At 38.6% G+C, this 23,343-nt stretch overlaps 1 protein-coding gene across 3 annotated transcripts in view; it reads left to right on the top strand.

Annotated features, from left to right (window-relative positions):
* Positions 1–968: 968 nt before the first annotated feature.
* Positions 969–23,343, top strand: part of LOC124136671 (fibroblast growth factor receptor-like 1) — a 155,820-nt gene continuing 133,445 nt past the window's right edge. The window contains exon 1 of one of the 3 annotated variants that reach the window (XM_046502645.2): positions 969–1,297. The gene's annotated coding sequence lies outside the window, so the exon portion shown is untranslated. The remainder of the gene's footprint in view (positions 1,298–23,343) is intronic. The other 2 variants (XM_046502644.2, XM_046502643.2) reach the window with 2 other exon arrangements.

Below are 23,343 nucleotides of genomic sequence, written 5' to 3'. Positions count from 1 at the left end.
GCTGGAATATTGCTGAGTACAGCTCTAAACAACAAGCAAAGAGTCAGAGAGCATCTGAAACGTAGAAACATGACATAAGTTTAAACACGTAAGTAAACAGTTCTGGTGTTTCTAAAATTTATGATGCAATGGGGATATCATAATACATACTTAACAGACTTTGGCGTAGAATCCTTAGACTAACATATAGCTCCCAAAATAAAGTTATGTTTAAGATTATTAGAACACTTTTTTCAGGAACCGGAAGGCTCTTAATTTCAGGGTTGAGCTGAAGGGGTGAGGAGGATGGGTGAGGAGGATGGGATGCTGGAACTGAGAAGGGGATGGGGATGGGGATGGGGATGAGAAATGGATTGTGTCATATGTTTAGTAAAAATCCTTAGTAGAAGGGCTACAGGTAACAGTGTTTTTAAGTGTCATTTTAGAAGCTCTATAGTATCAACAATGACAGAGGTGAATAGAGGATTTCACCTTCTTTATGCTTTCAGTGCAAAGTTTGGTACATGTGCTAGCTTGTTAAAGGTATTATTGCTTCTGTACCTGAACATTGCAAATAAAAAAGTTGAATTCTATCTCTGTCCTCATTACAAACTAGAACCATCGGCCTATCATCATATTTAACGTATTCTTAGGTCTGGGGTATTTCACATGTAACAAAGAAATGCCACCGTTATCAAAGAATATGTAGACAGAATCCGGGAATACTGAGCCACTGCAGCTAGCTGGTACGTTGTCAGCTCACTAATAGTCATATACAAAACAGCACCACAGCCATCAGCGTCCTGATGTAATAGTATTAGTACAACGAGAGTAATGTGCATCCTCCTCCAGGCATTACATAACCCAATCCCTCTCATGTGAACACCACCGTTTGTCATAACAGCATCACTACTACTACAACAACTGCATAGTAAATCTGTTTTTGTCCTCCCATTCACAGACAATGATGGGACCTGGACCGCTCCCCGATTGGCCAGACGGAGTTGATTGAGGTCTGACTGACAGTCAGAGACTCCAGCACATTGTGGTGGGCTGCCCGCACGACAGGAGCCCTCCGACAGCACGCTTTCTCTCTCTCCTCCCTCGCCCCTGAGGCAGATTAACACAAGCTGATGATGAGCCTAACAGTGTGAAGGATACAGGATACTGCTACAGGCTTCTACGCTTATGCTGTCTGTGTAGCACCTGACGACGGAGCACATCGGAGTAGCTTGGAGTACACGCTGGATATACTTGGTCAGGTGTCTTTGATTATTGGACTACCTGGTTTGATAACGAGGATTTGTATTTGCTTCAGGTATGTACAAAGTTTGCTTAAATACATACGAAGTGCATGAGGTTCTGAGAAGCAGATCTAACAATAATTGGTTATTGATTATAGATCATTGGATTCATGATTATTTTGATGGCGGTTGTAAAAAGTTTCATTTTATTAGGGAGTATTATAGACTTTTCAAGATGGTCGTACAAGATACTGGTGATGTTATTTTGTCAGCCGTGGTCAATTGACCATTGGAAATAAGGATTCTTCTGACTTTAAAATTCCTTTTGCTTAATGTGATTATTCTTTTGAAGAGAATTGTGAACTTGATATCGTTTTTCCTATGACAAACCAAGCGACACATCCTGAGTTAATGAGTGCAGAGGTAGGGAGAATGTTCCAGTTTGAAGCCTTGTCAAAGTACTTATTAAGATGAAGTTTCAGATAAGCGAGTACTGGGGTGGGTAAGTTTAGTACATGACTTGTATAAATTGTTAATCAACTTTTGTAATATTGGGTTACGAAGGACAGTTCATTAGCACTAGGTATGACGACATCTTTTGTCAAAGGCCCGAGTGTACTCCGACATGAGTACACTGGATGCCTCTAATGGCACAGTTGGCCCTCTTTTCCTAATTTATAAGGCATTGTCACAGCATTGAGTTGAGGACGTGCAGTTAATTACAACACAGTTGACTAATCAATGTTGTGTAGAAAGTGAGAGACGCACATTGCTGGTCGGGGTATGTGCAATTAGCGATGTTTGTCTAATCAATTCATGGATTAGAAACTGCAGTTCCATATACATGGATGTTTGGATCGAGGGGTTTCAGCTTCATGTTGTTCTAGCTTTACCAGGAGATGTGTCCAAGATACATGCAAGGAGCAGAAATGTAATTGTTTATGACACCTATAGAAGATGGGTCTATGGGTGATACAATAAATGTGGAATGGTTGTCTAAGTGATGTACAATAGATGTGGACTAGTGGTCTAAGTGGCATACAATACATGTGGAATGCAGCTATAGTGGTCTAAGTGATGTACAATAAATGTGGAATGGTTGTCTTAGTGATGTACAATAGATGTGGAATGCAGCTATAGTGGTCTAAATGATGCACAATAAATGTGGAATAGTGGTCTAAGTGGTGTACAATAAATGTTGAATAGTGGTCTAAGTGATGTAAAAAATGTGGAAGAGGGGTCTAAGTGGTGTAAAATACATGTTGAAGGGGTTCAAGTGGTTGACAATAAATGTGGAATAGTGGTCTAAGTGGAATGCAATATGTCTGAAATTGGCTTTGTTAGGTTATAAATATATTACATTGGTTAAATTTAATCCACAAATATGTTGATGCTTTAAAAGAGCTGATCTGACCTATAATGTTGAAAATATTATGCTTATCATGATTGATCTCTCCAAATCGAAAAAAGTTTCAGAGCATTTGATTACATAAAGCTGACAAAAGAACTTCACCCAAATGACAATTTGGATTCATATTGAAATTAATAAGAAAGACATCAATTAAAAGTGTCAGATAATGCGAGGCATTCAGGATGAACACATCAAGCCAAATTATAGACATTTGTTTTAATGGTTTTGACTAATAGCCATTTTCCCCTATCTCATCAACCCTTGCACACTTCCACACGATGGCATTCAGGATAAAATTGTCAGTGTGTCTAAACGCAGGGATAAAAAGTCTGGCAAGTAAACTACCAGCTTTATCAGTAATTACTTGTGTTCTTCTTGTTAAGGGGATGTGTCGTACCATCAGCAGAAACTGTTACAGGACAATTAATGATGAATAGACGAGTGTTGTAATCCCTGCAACGAGTATTTGTTTCTTGATGAAGCTGTCTGATTATTGGATGCGAGTGTCTTATCTTCATCTTGTCTTCAAAAAGCGATGAAGACTTTGACCTGGAACCTTTGTCAGATTTTCCCATATCAATAATAGAGGGACGGAAAGGCTAATGTTACAGTGTGGGTAATTGGTGGTAGTTCGTTCTATTTCATTCGTTGTTAGTGGTGCTAGTTGTTGAACTGTGATCATGGATATTTTATTGTCTTTGAAGGGAATGTACAACCTGGAATAATCTTCTTGAACTAATTTAAACTTGTTTTTGTTTACTATGCATTTGTTCATTGATATTATATTGATGGATGGATGCAGAATGGTCATGTGTTTAACAACAGACACCTTATGTATATCTACATTGAATGAAGGTTTGTCTGAAGGCCATGTGATAGAAAACAGCCTCGCTGCCTCAAGCCCACACATTCTTAAAACTGCGGGTCAATTGAATTGTATGTGATGGTTCACATTATACCAATTGAAAGTAGAGAGTGATGGTGGCATTTCAAAAATATGTTGTGTAATCAATATGGTAGAAACAGCAGTAATATTTCAATGGTATTGAATGTACTCTCATGCACGACTATATTTACCGTCTACATTGGAAAATTAAATACTGACAACAAGTTCTTGTGATAGATAACACTGTTTCACCAACACTGAAAAAGAAACTCAATAGATTCCGTAAATTGGAAAAAATGTGATCTCATTTTAAAGTTCTTGTTACAACCAACAACTAAATTTTAATGATTTTTTCCGAATGTTGAACTCCTCGTCAACTGATTTTGATCCTTAAAGAAACAATGCTGTTAAACTGTTTAACACATTCCTTTCAAGTTGTAGGATTTTCAGGAAATTCTTTAATTTCCAGCCTTGGTGTGACATTTGGCTTTCAGTTTACAGTTTGACTGCATTAAATGTGGTTCCGCTTGACTGATCAGCTCACTCCTTAAGTGCTGCTTGTTGTGATAGATAAGTAACGTACATACCCATTCTGTCACGCTCACCATCAACAGTCAACTTTTTCTTCGCAAGTTCATCAAGTTTAGTTTGTATAGTAACCCAACTCAACACTGAATGCTTCAGCGTGATCAGCTACTCGGTATTGGCTTGTAATCCATAGCAGAGGAATGTTGCTGGTCTGCATAGCAGGAGATATGGCATGGAATAGATCCCAACGTTGATGGCTGACTGAAAAACAAAGGCCCAAACTGCATGGATAAGTTGTACATACATGTACATGATAAGTATGGCTCAACAAGTAGATACTGGTTGTATTGATCATCTACTTAGAATGGCCCAACCAGTATACATGGGTGAGCAGAGGTCCTTTATGTGCGTGCACATGCTTAGAATGGCCCATCTGAGATATGGCCCCAATATCATGCATACATGCCACGATTTAAGTGCCTGAGTATACAGGCTCCACCCTATATTGGCTCTTATATAACATCATGCATACATGGCAGGATTTGAGTGCCTGAGTCGACACGCACCACCCTATATTGTCTCTTATATAACATCATGCATACATGGCAGGATTTGAGTGCCTGAGTGTACAGGCTCCACCCTATATTGGCTCTACATCATGCATACATGGCAGGATTTGAGTGCCTGAGTATACAGGCTCCACCCTATATTGTCTCTTATATAATATCATGCATACATGGCAGGATTTGAGTGCCTGAGTGTACACGCACCACCCTATATTGTCTCTTATATAACATCATGCATACATGGCAGATTTGAGTGCCTGAGTGTACAGGCTCCACCCTATATTGGCTCTATATCATGCATACATGGCAGGATTTGAGTGCCTGAGTATACAGGCTCCACCCTATATTGTCTCTTATATAATATCATGCATACATGGCAGGATTTAAGTGCCTGAGTATACAGGCTCCACCCTATATTCGCTCTTATATAACATCATGCATACATGCCAGGATTATACACCAGGAGTTGCTCTTGGTATTCTTTATTCCATCAAGAGTTTGGTACAGCACACTGGTTGTGTCTGTAGACATTGGTTGACTTAGATTTACTTACATCAGAGTACTTAAAAAGCATTTCCTTACATTGGTCTAAGTTTGTCTGTGCATGAATCCTGTAGACATGGTTCTGCTCCTGTACATGGGTAAGACTTCAAGCCATGTACCACAGTGGTGGCAGGGGATTTCCTCATCACCTGAAGGCTCCCCAGGCATTGATTAATTGATTAAGTGGTTTCTTTCAGTCAGCGTATGCCTTCATGCCACGGCCTTGTCTTCAGAAGATGCACAGCAATTCTGGATCCAGAGAAATGCAGTGTAACATAAATAGTACTCTGTAGTTGATAAATAGATCAGTGCTTTGATGTTATACTGCTGGCAAATTGTTTCTGTTTATGGAACGACGTGTGGCCTCTGTGATATAGGTTTTCTATTGCATCCCTTTAAGCAGTGGAATTAGTTCCTGGGATGACACCCATACCATATCTCGCCACTCCTGAATCTCATATATTGGCTGTCTCTTTCTCCTTCCGTATCCCACCTAGGGTTGCCCCAGCTGCTGAAGCCAGAGGAGTCTAAGAGACATCCATTGGTGTGACTTATTTACCCTGTCTCTGCCCGACTTGCTAGATTCCAGTCAACTTCATTGTAACCTCAAGCTTACATCAGTGTTTTCCTATTTTGATAACCAATGACTTTAATTACCTCTGTGGTGAGATTATTGCACCCATTGTTAGCTCACCTGAACTTAGATGTTCATTTTTAGCTCACCTGAAAGGATGTTTATTTATTGTTGTAGAGTGTATGTTGCCTGTTGTATGTCCTCTCACACAACATGGCCTATGACACTGGAACCACTTGCATAGATTATTCCATCATGATGGTTGCCACTCTAAAGTGTTCTTTTTCTCAGATAGTTTCTTTCTTTTTCACACACATTCAGAATGTGTTGTGCAAGATTACACATTAGTGAGTGAGTGAGTGAGTGTGGTTTTACGCCGCTTTTAGCAATATTCCAGCAATATCACGGCGGGGGACACCTGAAATGGGCTTCACACATTGTACCCATGTCGGGAATCGAACCCGGGTCTTCGGCGTGACGAGCGAAAGCTTTAACCACTAGGCTACCCGACCGCCCCGATTACACATTAAGTTTTGTAACTGACTTTATGACTTGACTCATGCATTCAATTTTTTTTTTTTTTTACATTCGTCAAAATGAACATAAAATATTTACCATGATAGAAATTACAATTCTAAAATGGAGACCTTCTGGCCAACGAATGGCAAAGTTTCTCCGGTAAAGCCTGCACCATTATGATTCAAATGATCAAGAAGGTCATTGTAGAGATGGCAGTCACCACAAAGTTGTCCATTATCATCATTATATTCTCGAGAGGTGTTTTTCTTTTTCATCAACCTATCAAATACTGACACTACACAAGCTGTCTCATCTTGAACTTCAAGTTCCATGCATATCAAAACATTGACTGTCAAATAATCCAAACTGAAAGTAACATGTGCAAAGGAGTTGAAATGTCACCACATATCTATGATCTGTTTCTGTCTGATGATTCTCGATGTTCGCTTTCCCAAGAGCACAGCACGGCGTGTCATCTGGTGAGTTATTGTCAGTCGTGACTGTTTTATACGTTGACAATGTGAAGGGCCTTTCACAATTGTGACACTAGATTAGCTTGATTTGGTTGGTTTGTTGTTTAACGCTGCACTCAGCAATATTCCAGCTATATGACGGCGGTCTGTAAATAATCGAGTCTGGATCAGACAATCCAGTGATTGATATCATGAGCATCGATCCATGCAATTGGGATCGATGACATGTATCAACCAAGTCAGCGAGCCTGACCACCCGATCCCGTTGGTCGCCTTTTACAACAAGCATAGTCACCTTTTACGGCAAGCATGGGTTGCCGAAGACCTATTCTACCCCGGAATCTTCACGGGTCAGATTGGCTTGACATAATGCGAGTAGAAATGTCTACAAGAAGTATCAAAATATCCAAAAACAACTTTGATTATTGTTCTTTTGGTCATTGTGTGGTTACCATAATTACAAGTATTTTGGCAATAGGCTCAAGAAACATGCAATCTGATCGGCTGTTTGTGGAAAAGTAGTCATTGTTATGAGGCTTTCATATTGATTACAGCAATGAATTATATTTAGAGAAGCTTCCCTTCCTTGAAATACAACAACATCAGGGTTAAATGTATTTCTATTTTTTAAATGGAAACAAAGTTGTAGTTGTTCTTTGCAATTTGGAAAAAACTCTTGCAACTCATTTTGCTTTCCTTGGTATGAAGTCCCCTTAGTCTGGTCCACAGCTATACCTTTTAACAGCAACTTTCCACAGCATCAAACTCATTCTGTTAAAAAAACATTTGCCATACGGCTCATACTCTGCCCATTGGCCTGGACAATTGTCAATTCAAATAATGCCAGTCAAGCTCAAATATCCACAAAGTAATGTTAAGCTAGATGGAAAAGTGACTCACCTGTGCAATGGGAAGACCGCAGATGGTGCAGCACATGCACGAACATACATGTCACCTTCATCACATGACTGACACCAATTTCATGAACATTAAACCTGATTGTGACAGGTAAGCGCTTAACGTATTGAACCTATAATGAATACATTTAACAAATCCACTGAACCCTCTGTGTTAAAGCTGGTGTAATCCCAGCAATAAGGCCATCAAATGGTAGTAGGTACTCTTGTGGTTAAAAATGATAACTATTGAGAAATAGGCATATGCATTTCCATGTGACATTTTATCTGAATATGTGTATTTCATGGACACTGTATCTACGTTTGGATTAACTTTTGACCCTTCTTCATCTTTATGGAATATTATTAATAATTTTTGTTTATAAATGTTTGGAAATTGGACAAAATATTGCAAAACTAAAAAAAAGTGTAATGAAATTTGGTATTTGTTAGCTTGTTGTGGGATTCTATTTTGGGCAAATATGTGAACTTTGTCCTTGTTTTGACAGACATTAAAATTCCCTCAAAACACATTTTTGGCTCAGTAAACATCTCATCTCAATATGGCAGACTGACGGAGCAAAATTTTGAAAAAATGTTTCTCCTTATGATCATGATTTATTTTGCTCAAATCATTATTTTTTAGTGTTAGGTTTTCCTCCATATTGATGCAGAAAACATTTGAATATCAGTACTGACAGCAACGTTTCTTATTAGCCATTTTACGCTGTTGTCTACATAGCAGGTGGTACAATTGTCCATTGTCTGTTTTGATTTATCTCCAAGGTTGACAGCAACTCCTTTGCTACTCTGCCTTGTATAGAGCCTTGAATAGAGCCTTGTATAGAGCCTTGAATAGAGCCTTGTATAGAGCCTTGAATAGAGCCTTGTATAGAGCCTTGAATACAGCCTTGGATAGAGCCTTGTATAGAGCCTTGAATATAGCCTTGTATAAAGCCTTGAATAGAGCCTTGAATATAGCCTTGTATAGAGCCTTGTATAGAGCCTTGAATAGAGCCTTGCATAGAGCCTTGAATATAGCCTTGTATAGAGCCTTGTATAGAGCCTTGAATAGAGCCTTGTATAGAGCCTTGAATACAGCCTTGGATAGAGCCTTGTATAGAGCCTTGAATATAGCCTTGTATAAAGCCTTGAATAGAGCCTTGAATATAGCCTTGTATAGAGCCTTGTATAGAGCCTTGAATAGAGCCTTGCATAGAGCCTTGAATACAGCCTTGGATAGAGCCTTGTATAGAGCCTTGAATATAGCCTTGTATAAAGCCTTGAATAGAGCCTTGAATATAGCCTTGTATAGAGCCTTGAATAGAGCCTTGAATACAGCCTTGGATAGAGCCTTGTATAGAGCCTTGAATATAGCCTTGTATAGAGCCTTGTATAGAGCCTTGAATAGAGCCTTGCATAGAGCCTTGCATAGAGCCTTGAGTACCTTGAACAGTTAGTCTTATAGCAAGGGAGCACACAGGGAGTTATCTAGCGGTGGCCAATAGTCAACCCCAAATCTGAACAAATGACAGTAAAATGTCCCTAATTGAAACAAATTCACAATTCATGTTATTATATTTATAACTAATATGAATTAGTGATTCATTGATAACAGAAATAGTAAACAGGAAGAGGCTTCAATGCTTAGTGTTACATTACTGCAATGAATGCAATGTAAAAATACAATGTTAAAATACACCTGATGTAAAAATAAAAGGAATTTTTTAAAAACACCTTTTCTCTCCCAGTTTGCCTACCAAGACATGTTTGAAATGCTGGAAAAATCCCTGGAGGCATGACTTGTAGACTAACACTTAGTCTGTGAAAACATTTCTTTGATATTATTGAAACTTATTTTTTTCAATAGAACCTTCCCTTCTCTGCTGTTTTCATGTGTTGAATCAAGAACACTAGACTTGGTTTAGTTTGATGTAGACTTGCTTTGGCTTTTAGTAAAAAATAATTTAAACATAAATTCCAGTCATGGTGCAGTACTACATGCCTGGTTGTAGGTGTGGATGTGATCAGCTGTCTCCCACCCAGTGGGGGGCACGGGTGGCCCAGTCGTCTAAGGCGCCGTGATTCACTGTGCAGAGTTGCGCCCCTTGGGCACGCCAGAAACCTATGATTGTGGGTTCAAATCCCGGTTCGCCCCGATTATGTTTCTAGGTTTGTCAGCACCATACGCGTGCTCGTGGGTTTCACCAAAGTGGTAAACGTCTGAGACCTGCATCACTTCGGGCTTTCCTCCCACTTTAAGCTGACACGCCTTATATAACTGGAATAATGTTAAAAGCGGCGTTAAACACAACTCACTTACTCACTCCCAAACATCAGGGTGGGGTGGCTGAAATGACTGATGACTGACGACAGACATGGGACGACAAAGCATCCTTGACACTCAAAGTCTGTGTATATCCTAGATCTGAATCAAGAAAACTGACTAGGATGTCATAATACAGTCTACTACTACCCCATATATCATACATGGTGTCATTTGTAATATAGTTGTGTCACTGGTTTTATGATCAAGCAATGTTAATATCAAGTGATGATAATTATGTACATAGAGATTGTTTTCTGGGAATAGATTTCATTGGTAATGGTGGAGTGTGATCTCTGATGAGAGGTCCTATGTGTGCATAGTTATGATAATAAACATCTTCCCAAGGCAAGAGCGTGCACTAGACTTTTTATCAAAGTTGTTTCCACCCTTGCCACATCAAGCCCACCTTCCTGTGCTAAATGAAATTGGATTATCGCACATATCGATTGTCCAATCAGAGAATGTTTCCCAAAATCAACATCCACGACTGTACATCTTCGTATGAAAGTGATTTACCGCTGCCTGTCTTTGTTGACACGAGTATGTCTGTTTCATCTTTTAAAACCCCCAACGATTGCCTATATTTTTGTGTCAGGGATGAAATCATGAATGTTTTTGTTATCTGATCGATTTGGTCGTCGCCTTTGGTGGTTGCCATCTTTGTGAAGCTATATGAGATAAGAACACTGATCTGATTGGATATCACGTTTTCATTACAATAGGCACAACTCGTGATCTGTACGAGGTGGCGCCAGGTTCGAGCCAAGAAAAGTGGCCTTGATGTGGCAAGGGTAGAAACTAGGCTTTGATATAGTCCAGTGGAGATACTTGCCTAGGGAGGTGGTTGGGTAGCCTAGTGGTTAAAGCATTCGCTCGTCATGCTGAAGACGCCGCCTCCGTGGTCTTGTGGTAGAGCGTCTGCCCGGAGAGCGGAAGGTCCGGGGTTCGATCCCTGGCCGCGTCATACCAAAAGACGTTAAAAGATGGTACTTGTTGTTACCCTGTCTGGCACTCAGCATTAAGGGGCTAAAACAAGGACTGGTCAGCTCGGAGTCAGTATACTGTGTCTGAGTGGGGTATTCATGTTAAACTGCGGCATGGTATCTCAGTGAGCTAGCACTATAAATCGGCAACAGTCCGGACTCACTCACTCACTCACTCACTCACTCACTCACTCACTCACTCACTCACTCACTCACTCACTCACTCACTCACTCACTTGCCTCGGGAAGATGGATAACAAATTGCAAGTTAGTTTTATGATTGTTATGTGAGCTTGGTCCCTAGCTTATTCAATCATTCAACATCTCTTGTTTTATGGTGCCATGTTTCTGCACTTCAGTTTCATCTAAGCCTGTGTCCATCATGTACTGCAACATCAAATCAATCTTTTCCTGTATATAAACGGTTTTATTTTTGAATTAGGAATAAACTGCCTGAGCAATTACATTGTGTTAATTTCCTTTTGGTTTTGATATCAGAACGTAATTTCTGTGTTAAATCATGCATAATGGTATCAGACGTGGAATGACATATACGGAAATGACAGCAAGCAATGATGTTGTTTTATGCAATGATGTTATTTATATATAGTAATAGGTTATGTTTTGATAGGCTCAAAATTGGTTAATGGACAATTGCGTCAACTACTTCTAGATAATTACTCCTTGATCTTTGAAATAAATGGGTAATATTGTTAAACAGTTACCCTTAGGGTTGTCATGGAAGACATAACTTGCCGTGCAAGGGAATTTATTTATTTCTCGTCTGCAGTCTCAGATTTTTATTTCAGCAGTAGATTTCCTAACTTTACCATGAAGACCTCTTATTCTATATCATTCTGAAGTTTTTTTGTTGGAATCTGTGAGGTGTTTTTCAATCATGACATTCCTTCTCTCAATAACCAATGGTCTGACGACTCGGCGTTATGTATAAATTTGTTATTTTTTTGTGATTTTCTCATATATCACTGTGTTGTTCTCATACATACCCATCTCCAAGTGTTTTCACCCATTATTACAGTGGGCAAACACACTCTACTCCCCCAGCAATCTTGTGTGATGGATGGGTCTGTGTACACAGTTAGCCATATTATGGCTGATTCATGTCTCATTCAGCTGTCACTTCAATGAAGATGAGTGGATTTCAACATTCAAATTTTAACCGATTGTTCCGATTCAGAATTATTTGATGATGACCATATATGGCTTGAAAATAGCATCCAGTGACATTCAGCCATCCCATGACCTAGGAGTGGAACAGATCCTATGTAGCAGTATGTATTGCAGTAGGAAGTGTCACAACTGCCAGGAACATGGGATGTTTTATAACTTTCCAATAGTCAGCTTTTCCTTCATGTCAAGCAATATTCCTGCAGCTCCAGGCTTTGGTGTTTTCATTTCACAATTGACAGCCTCTGTGGTCTAATGGTAGAGCGTCCGCCCGGAGACCGCCTCTGTGGTCTAATGGCAGAGCATCCGCCCGGAGACCACCTCTGTGGTCTAATGGTAGAGCATCCGCCCGGAGACCGCCTCTGTGGTCTAATGGTAGAGCGTCCGCCCGGAGAGCGGAAGGTCCGGGGTTCGATCCCCGGCCGCGTCATACCAAAGACGTTAAAAGATGGTACTTGTTTTTACCCTGTCTGGCGCTCGGCATTAAGGGGCTAAAACAAGGACTGGTCGGCTCGGAGTCAGTATACTGTGTCTGAGTGGGGTATTCATGTTAAACTGCGGCATGGTATCTCAGTGAGCTAGCACTATAAATCGGCATCACTCCGGACTAGTACAAGCAGCCACACAAACACACACACGTACATGCACGTCGCTATATAAGTGCAATAATCTTGGACGCGACGTTAAACCCAATTTCACCTCACCTCATTTCACAATTTTTGAGGTACAATCAAGCATGCTGTTTCTTTCCAAGATTTCATAGACTGTCATACAGCTCTTGCTCAAAGTTGTTTGATCAAGATTGCAACATTCAAGGCCACAGTTTAGTTTTCAAAACATTTAGTGGTCGACATGAGACATCATTGACAAAAATTATGTCTGATGCATCTCCCTATTATGCCTTGTACCATATGTTCCAGTATTTATTCAGGTGTACATTTGACTTGCCTTTGCATGTGTTTGTAATGGTGCTACCAGGGGGTAGGATCCTCTCACCTTTTAGCAAACACCTAGTATCATCACTATTTGATAATGATTCATAAACACATGCTCATGACACAGTAGGAATTGTTCAATGGACGCTGCTTTTAGCAGTTTTTTTGTGGCTATGGAAAGGGGTTTGTCACTTTTATTTATTATGAAAATTTAAAATTTACTTTATTCTTACTGAAGGTGTCCAACCATAAAACTAAAGACTTAATAATTGATAAGTTCATGGATGTATATATAATATTTCTATCCTCCTAATCAGCAAGTGTTGCTAAGCCAACAGTTCTGAGGATGACAGACTCTTGTAGGGACTTGTTCTCATTATTTCTATAAACTAAGAATTATGATTCAATCAAATAATCATTTCCTAGAGACTTGTACTAGTCTTCCGTGCTGTGGTCAGAACCGTCTGTCACATACTTGCTATTTTCACTCCTGTCTGTGGAAAATCTGAACTGATGAAAAATGGAAGGATGTCTCCAGTGGGATGTCGGCCGTCATTGCTTCTCATCTGCGTTGTGGTATTTTTTCATGAACAGCTGACATTTTTTTAACATCACATGGTATTGCAAGAGTATATTAGAAATTTCAAAATGGATTATGTTTCTTGGTTTGTCATCACCATATGCATATCCATGCTGGTAAATCTGGTAAATGTCTGAGACTTCACTGTATCACTTCGAACTTTCCTCCCACATCAAGCTGACACACTGTGATATAACTGGAATACTGTTTGAAGTTGTGTTGAACCAACTCACTCGATCCAAAATAAGATAGTGATGTTAAGGTTTCAGGTATTGATACATAACCCTACTGAAAGCTAAATATACCAAAGTTGTTATCCCCCAGAAGATTCCAGACAGGGAACCTCTCACTGTTCATAAGAAATCTCAGTCGCTTCTATGATTCCGAGGGGCGGTTGGGTAGCCTAGTGGTTAAAGCGTTCGCTTGTCAAGCCGAAGACCCGAGTTCGATTCCCGACATGGGTACAATGTGGAAGCCCATTTCTGGTGTCCCCAGCCGTGATATTGCCGGAATATTGCTAAAAGCGGCGTAAAATCAAACTCACTCACTCACTCTATGATTCCCTATGTATCACTAACAAATAGTGATGATACCACATGTTTTTGAAAGGTGAGTGTATCCTGACCCACCAAAGGCACCCATCACAAACACATGAACAGGCAGGTAAGTACTGACTGAAGGAGACCTGGTGCCTCTGACAGGGTGTCCTTGGATATGTGTGGTGAGGATCTTGTCCATGGCATCAACGACTCAATTGCCTGGTTCTACTCAATTATTTTCTGGCCTTCTTAGAACTGTCAGACGAGTATAAGATCATGTGAACTATTATTGAAGCTGTTAAACATTTTGTATCGAACACTCTTATACTGTTTTCCAACTCCCATCTCATGTCCTATTTATCAAGTTTGTTTCGGTGATAAAACTTGTTAAAATTCTTAGGTTTTTTTTGCGGATTTTTAAGGAGAAAAAAAAATCTGAAATGTATTTGTTTTTGGTTCATATAATGAGGATGAATACCTCGGCACTTAATTTACGTTCTTATTACTGGTTATGTACAGTGGGCCAGGAGATAATGGGCCTCCAATTGTATTATTGCTCTGATATTCAGTATTATTGATCAAGTGAAAGTACGCTCTTGACAAACATTTGTTTTATCAAGACGATGCTTTGTCTGCATGTGGTTGCCTCGAAGGAGAAGATAGGATAATGATCGTATTTACTTGAACCACACAGCAAATCAAGATAGATATATTGCTAGATTGTTACTGAGAAATGGTTTGTTTTGTTCTTTGTCGTAAATGAAAAGAGTTATAGGAGCTTTGCTAATGATACTGAAAGACTTGGCTTTTATATGCTGAAAAAGGCTAGGCTCTATGTGAGGGGATTTTGTTTGACAATGTAGGTAAAAAGGCAAGGTTTGGGTGGCTTTTAAAAGTAAATTGTTATGGAAATTGGAAATATGATCCTCTTTGCAAGTGAGGTGAGGTGAGATGAAGTGAAATTGGGTTTGACGTCACGTCCAAGATTATTGCACTTATATAGCGATGTGCATGCACGTGTGTGTGTGGCTGCTTGTACTAGTCCGGACTGATGCCGATTTATAGTGCTAGCTCACTGAGATACCAAGCCGCAGTTTAACATGATTACCCCACTCAGACACAGTATACTGACTCCGAGCCGACCAGTCCTTGTTTTAGCCCCTTAATGCTGAGTGCCAGACAGGGTAACAACAAGTACCATCTTTTAATGTCTTTTGGTATGACGCGGCCGGGGATCGAAACCCCGGACCTTCCGCTCTCCGGGCGGACGCTCTACCATAAGACCACGGAGGCGGTCTCTTTGCAAGTACAGAAAACTGCGTTTATAACGAACACGCTTATATAAATGAACTGACGAGCTGTTTTTTTTTGTCATGACCATTTGCTGTTTATATGTTGTATATATGTTTATAATGATCTTATGATGAACTAAATCTAGTGGGCCCTTTAAGTTCGTTATAACCGTAGTGTTATGTATACACTGAATAATGTCAGTTTTTGTAAAAGACAATCATTTGCAACATAAAAGGTTCTAATAAAAAATCAAGCTTAAAGTTTAAAACTTTTAATGTCATCAAAAAATAGTTTCAAGTCATTTGTGCATACAGTATTATTTTTTTAAAATCTAGATGTAAAACAATTTCCTATTTAAAATGAGGTGTCAGCATGAGTATTTTCAAGACCATTTCCCATTAAACACGCCTTCAAGCAATATGACCTGCAGCAGTGTTATGAGATTCTAACAGCCACCATGCTGTTTAATCTAAGCCAGGATCACAGACTGTAGATATGGGAAAATGGTATGCCATGGTGTTACACCAGCATCAATATCTTAATCCTGTTTGTTGCACAATATTACATGATGTTACATGTTACAGTAACATGATGAATTGCACTGGGCTGGCACTTTCCATTACCGACCAGAACGGGATCCTGAACCTCGATCTGTGGAGTGGTCAGAATCCAGGCCTGACCAAGGGGCAGACTGGATCTATTTGTCAGATTTGGCCAGATTCTCATCTGTGATTATATGTTCTTATCTCGGGATGGATATGTATCCCAAGTGGCTACTGATGAAAATCAATGTCACTTCTTCAAATATTTTGCTATCTCTTCCCTGATTGCAAACACTTGTGAACGTTAAGACATCAGGCGTTTGTGTTTGGATGTGCAATAATATGCGTAATTACTGCAGCACAGGCATCTTAAATGACTGATTTCCTATTACTGAAGGTTGCTGCACGTGTTTGCTGAACATGTTGTTGCACAATGGTGAAAATTGTAAGAAAATTATTTCAACGATTGGTATAAAAGTGATGTATGGATTTTGACAATGAGCAATGGAGTATGTGATGTCATGATTGGAAGTATATTTTCAGCACGTTCATTGGATGGAGTCAGCTTTTTATTGTGAATTTATTCCGTTCTTTGATGAAACATCAAAGCGGACCCTCTCTAATATATATGTGAGAAAGTGACAAGAAATGTGTAGTATAGCTCAGGGGGCACAAATGGGTTTTCAAACACGGGTTGTGTGATGTGATTTGGGATTGTGAAGAAGGTTTATAGTGCTTATTAAACAACTTTGGGGCAGTCATAAAAACGGAAATAAACTTTTCAAAACACGTTTTTAAAGAAGTGATTCCTAAAAAGTACTTCTATTGGGAAATAAAGAAAAATGAAACAAAACTATGTTGTTGTTCTTGTTTCTTTTCTCTTTTTGGGGGGGTGGGGGGGAAATTCAGAGATGCTTACAATTGTGATGTGGGGGATTGTGATATCATTAATTATTCACCTAGCTACAGGCATTATCATATGTAATTAGTTGAGGATTACTTAAACTTTTACAAATTATATTGTGTTTGTTTGGGTGATAAAATGCAATGCAAAAGGTGGTCTGTTGTTATAAATATCATACAGTCATTGAAATTTACACATTTTGGACCACAATTGTCCTAGATATTTCTAATTGCCTCAACATGGGTTTGGCGTCTCTGGGAATGATGGATTTTTTACACTGATTTTAATTAACACACATGATGGTAAGTAAAGAAGAAGATTCTTCTCAAATTTGGACTGAGACAAGGGTAACTAATCCAAGATGATGGACATGGTCAGATTCCCTTTCCCTATGGCTACGGAGGCTACACGCACACACACACGGCTGTTGAGAATAGTTGAGAACAGAATGAAGGTCACTCATCAGCTGTCACTGAAACAACAATTGTTTGATATTTGTATTGCTATTTTTGCTGACTTTTGTTTAGCATTATGATTTTTCAATCAAACATAGATATTTTTTGTGGTGTTTCATGTCCAAGGACAGATTCTATACAAAGACTATTTACACACTTTCCTACAACATACATTTAATAATAATAGCTAGCCTTGTTTCCTGGCATGTTAGACTGGGGGCTGGGGCTGTCAGACCATCTGTTAGACTTGCACAAGTCTCTTAGGCAATAATTATAAGTTTAAATCATAAAATCTAGATTATATGAAAATAATAAGAACAAGCTGTCCCTATAAGAGACTAGAGTCACTGTCCACATATCTAGACTTGCCTATTAGGAGGATAGAATTACTATACATCCATGAACTTTTCTTTCAGTACAGCCTAGGAGCAAGGCTACCGATCTGTCAGAGAACAGTTTTGTATTTTCAGTTTTCGAACTTGTGGAAGATATGTTCTTTAAACTTGTGATATATAGCTTATCGAGTTCTCTATAGGTACCTTTTGCTATTTCAAATTTTGCAATGTCAGTATTATTTGGAAACTTATTCTGATAGACTACCATATGTTTCTCGAGAAGTTTTTCAAAAGCTGTTAATTATAGGTAAAAAGGATAGCCTGCTGCTATTGTAGAGGTAATCTATAACAAGAATGTATCCTGTGTACAAAGTTTGTGTTCAGGGCACAAGGGCACCTCCATTATGTATCTCAATAGTTCTGATCACAGGAAGTCCTGTATTCATTATGGTGATTGAGACAGACCTGAGGGGACCGCCCTCATGGTATATTGGAGTGTGTGCTAAGAGAGCGGAGGATTGGTGGGCAGATGTCATAAGATGGTACTTGTTGTTGCCCTGCCTGGCATTCAGCATTGAGGGGATGAAACAATGAAAGGTCGACGCCATTTCAACTCGCCTCGCCTCCCCTTGCCTTGCCTCATGGTATATTGGAGTGTGTGCTAAGAGAGCGGAGGATTGGTGGGCAGATGTCATAAGAGGGTACTTGTTGTTGCCCTGCCTGGCACTCAGTATTGAGTGGATGAAACAATGAAAGGTCAACGCCATTTCAACTCACCCCGCCTCGCCTTGCCTCGCCCTGCCTTGCTGCCTCTGCTCTCCTCATCTCACCTTCTGAGAGGTGAAGGCCATGCAGGGGTCATGTGCCATCTCATACTGGTGTCAGCATTAATTTAATCACGTCAATCTGAAGCAAAAAAATATGAACGATTTCAGTTTTTACGACCAATTTTTCCTGTACAGTCAAATGTAACCAAGCTGGATGTTTCAAGAGAATTCCCAAGTTCATTCCACTTGGAGTGCAAGCTCTAGAGATACTGTGGTCCATGGAATGAAAGTCCCTCGGCTTCTGTTCTTTCAAAGTAACCAATGCCATGGAATAGAATACTCTTCAGTCTGACCTGAGAGCAGCATCATCACCTGATATTTTCCTTTTTCAAATCTTTTCAGTCATTGTTACACCCAATTCTGCTTCAACTATACATTGTACATACTTTTAACTTACTGAGTGGAGTTAAACATTAGAGGAGAAACCACTATCATTTGGCAAGTATCATAAACTAAAGTGAAGTAAACTTCCAGGCTAAAGAAAGTATACATCCATGTTTGATGGTGGCCAAAAACAAAGCAAACACAAAGGGTTATTCAGTGGTGAGATTAGTCCTGCACCATGGCCATGGAATATATTTATTTTATGAAAAATAAATAAATCTAGAAACGCATACAAAAGCAAGTCTAGCCAGCTCTAGCTAACTCTATTCCACTTGAAATCAGGATAGGGAATTTATATATATTTTTAGAGTCAAGAAGGATATTGTGTAATATAAGATTTCAGAGACTAAATGTTAGTCTATGGTGAGGTATTTGATACAGGTCACACTAAACAATGTTAAAAGATGGTTTCCCTCAGTGGCGCTTGTCATTAAGGGGATAAAACAAGGTCTGGTCAGCTCGAAGTGAGAATACTTTGTCAGGGTGGAGTATCCATGTTAAACTGCAGCATGGTAACTCAGTGGGCTAGCACTATTAATCCAGCACTAGTCTGGACTTGTACAATACCCATGCACATGTGTATGCAATAAGTGCAATAATCTTGAAAATTTCATCTCGCCAACCTCACCTTCAATATAGAATGTTATCTGCTAGGCAATAGCCAAAAAAATATTTACATGTGTATTAAACTGTGTGATAGACAGAATTGAGTGGCAGACAATCTAGAACTGTCATTTAATTGATATGTTTATGCCATGCCTGCATGTGATAAAATTCAGTCTAATTATATTTTTTTGTCACAATCTGCAGCATGCTTCTCTTCCTTGATGAATGCAATTTTAGCGACTTTTTGTGTGATGTGAAGATATTACTGGTATTAGTGATCACAGAGACTGGCCATCACTGTGATCACATAATGTTTACATAACATCATCCAATTAACAAAGACAACAATGACTGTTTGATGAGAGAATTTACCGGATCATGAACAAAGATGATCTAGGATTTCTGTCAATGCACAAAGCCCACCTCTTCATAATCAATGGTAATATTTACAATGGATCATTGATCTATAATAGATAATACATTTACTGAGGATGCAATATTTATTTTTCATGAAAATTGAGCCTTTGAAGTCTTAGTTAGGTATCAATTGTATATATATACATTTCCCTTTCCGGCTCAAAGTTACTTGCCAAGGTTCATTAACATATCTAGATGACAAAACATCCCTCATGTCTCTTTCAGGGTAGATTTGTGTTGGAGTATTTTGTCTATATGAATTACAGAAATTCAACAATGTTATGACCAATTTTTTATTGTTTTTAGGATATTTGGCTGAATTTTCGTGACCGGTAGCTATGGTGTAAAAAGTAAACAGTTTTGTAAATGTTTTGTGAATATGTTGCAATGTGTTCAAAGTTCATCCAGCCAGTCTTGCCTTGCGGTGAATTTGAATGTATTGTCTATGTTATTGTTTTGTGGTGAACATGAAACATTGATATTTATTTAAGTTTGTACTTTGAAAATTTAGCTTGATATATTGCTGTGCAAAAACCTTAAGAATTATCACCTGATCTGTATATAAACATTGATGAATGTGGTCATTAATGTCTTGACATTTCAGCCTGTTAAACTTTGAACTTTGAAAGATGATTTAGAATGGTTGTACAGATCAAAGTGATCACAAATACATAAGAAAGAAAGGATACTGGTATTTAACACTTTAGGCTGGTGTTCATCGTGCTTTCATTACTTAAACTGGGGCTAAGATGAGACATGTGCTCAGACGTGCCATGAATTGCTGTGTAAAGTTCTTCAGAACATGTTTTTATCTCAGATTTATCCAGATTATTACCTTGGTTTGTCATGTTAGACTGTGCTAAACATGGTCAAATTGATGGTTGTGAAGAGTTGCACCCCTTAGATGTGCCAGGATTGAAAAGAATTCAAATCATGGGTTCATAGATTCAGCTTCACCACTGAGATATAACAGAACTGTTAAAAAACTGTGGCGTTTTAATTCAAGCAAAATTACTTGATGACACTGTGACTGATGTAACTACATCTTTCTAAAAGTGTACAAGTACAAGATATTGTGCTTTTTTTTATAAATATTCAACTTTTCTCTAATATTTTCCTACCGGGTAAGTGTCAGTGTCAGCAGCAATATTTTATTTGTAAATATAATCATGCAGTAAATCCAAACTTTGACAAACAGTGTTCCATTTGGTTACAAATTTGTCACTGTCTTGACACTGACATGGCAAGCAAGAAGATCCACTAAGTCGGCCAACGAGGTCGTTGACTGCAGTATTATATGATTTGCTGGCATTATTAGAATAGGATATATGAACATTTAAAACCAACAGATCACTGTTTCTTTATATTTGTACATACTCAATTAAAAGTGATATTGTTGGAAATTGTATAACTGAATTTGCTGCTGTTTTCAACATTCTTTTTTCAAGTCACCAGAGTAGAATCATCCAAGAGACGAGGAGTTGCTTGGTTGATATTGTTTTGTTTTTTCTTTCTGGCCTTTTACCGAGTTGAGCTAAAAACAACCATAATAAAATTACGTAAAAAAAAGTTTAAAAAATTATGTTTTTCCCCAACCACTCAATTTTTTGTTGCAACCCATGCTTGTCGTTAGAGGCAACTTTTGGGATTGAGTGGTAAGGGTCTTTGACTTGGTGGATGCATGTCATTGTATTCCAGTTGCGTAGATAGGTTATGATGTCAATCACTGGATTGTCTGGTCCACACTTGATTATTTACAGACTGCCGTCATATAAGTGGAATATTGCTTAGTGTAGCGTTAAACAACAAACAAACAAACGTTCTGTGAATTACTTGATAAAGAAAATTATGAAACTACAAAATTATACAAAAAGTAATGATTAAGTTTTCAGATATTAATTGATCAAACACATTTGATATCATCTCTTGCCACTGCATTTCACATATACAGACAAATATAGGTCAAAAATACCAAAAATCTGGCACAATATTACCATTAATTTTTCCCACTTTTCAGATCAACTTCATGTCAAATGCAGATTTTATTTTTAAGTTTCTTTTATCAAATAACTGAAACAATAAACACAAAAAATGAAAAAGGATTCCCAAAATTTGTGCACCAAATTTGTGCACTTCACTGCAGTATATCCTTATGAAAGGCAATATTTTCATGGTTACATCGACCTGCATCACTTTGGGCTTTCCTCCCACATGACACACCGCATTATAACTGGAATACTGTTAAAAGCGGCGTTAAACCCAACTCACTCACTCACTCATGGTTAAATCAGATCCATTTTTCTTTGAGTAATGGATAATACAATTTATATATTTGCATATTTTGATTGAAATGTTTGTAATGCCAACTTATGTTGTGGTTTAACACAAGAACTGTTTTCTGATGTCTTTGTTGGCAGCACCATGCCCTAGTAGAACCCTTCATCCTCAGCGTATGCTTTGTGTTTGACCTTTTTGTCATTATGTGCATAGGAAATAGATATGATATCTGGCAGACATAGAATAATGTAAACCACAGTATAGTCATGTCTCCACGTGACAGATGTTGATAGAAGGGTATGTATCAGATGTTACTTACTTCTCATGTTTTAATTTTTTCTGTCACTTCTAACAAAGATTGATGAAGTTTTATGAAACAGGAGCTTGATTGGGAGATTGAATACTGTTTTTATGACCATCATTTGTTTTAGATCGACAGGCTGAGGTAAAATTGGCCAGGTGTTTTTTTGTATGTCAGGATAAGCCGACTTGAAAACGTATCAGAGATGTGTCGTGATCTTGTAATGCATTGTACATAGAGTGCAGACTGTGATAGATTTACAAACCATCAAGTACAAAGGCAAAGAATCTGAAAAATGTAATGAGTGCCAAGAGAATATGGATTACCTGTCATGTGGAAATTATCCCAGTTTAAAGATGTGGACTTTCAACATTAATTTAATCAAAGCCAGACAATTCATAACCCGGAATTGGATAACAAATTCTCATTATTGTACATGTGCCTTTCCCTATTTTAATGTGTAATATGACATCTGTGGATTAAACGGCTTTGAAGTTCTAATGATCACTTCAGGGTAATTCTACACCATGACTGTGGAACATATATGTAGTTAATTAAAACAAAACCGCTCAAGATAAACAGTCGAGCCTTGTTGTGTTGAACATGGATGTGTCAAATTCGGGGTTGTCTCGAACTCATTTGGGCGTCTCAAGTATCCAAATTAAGCATAATATTCCCCCGATGTCTCAAACCCAAGATAACCCGAACCTTTTTCCAGGTCTCTACGAGTTCGACTGTGTATAAACTTATATCTAGCCAGCTCAAGCCAGCTCTATTCCACTGTGAAATCAGCATAATTTTTTTAATTTGTTTTAGTTTTAGAGGAGAG

Source organism: Haliotis rufescens, unplaced genomic scaffold (assembly GCF_023055435.1).
Source record: "Haliotis rufescens isolate VD_foot unplaced genomic scaffold, xgHalRufe1.0.p SCAF_1, whole genome shotgun sequence".
Classification (NCBI taxonomy): Eukaryota; Metazoa; Mollusca; class Gastropoda; order Lepetellida; family Haliotidae; genus Haliotis; species Haliotis rufescens.
This window is presented reverse-complemented; position numbering and strand designations above follow the sequence as displayed.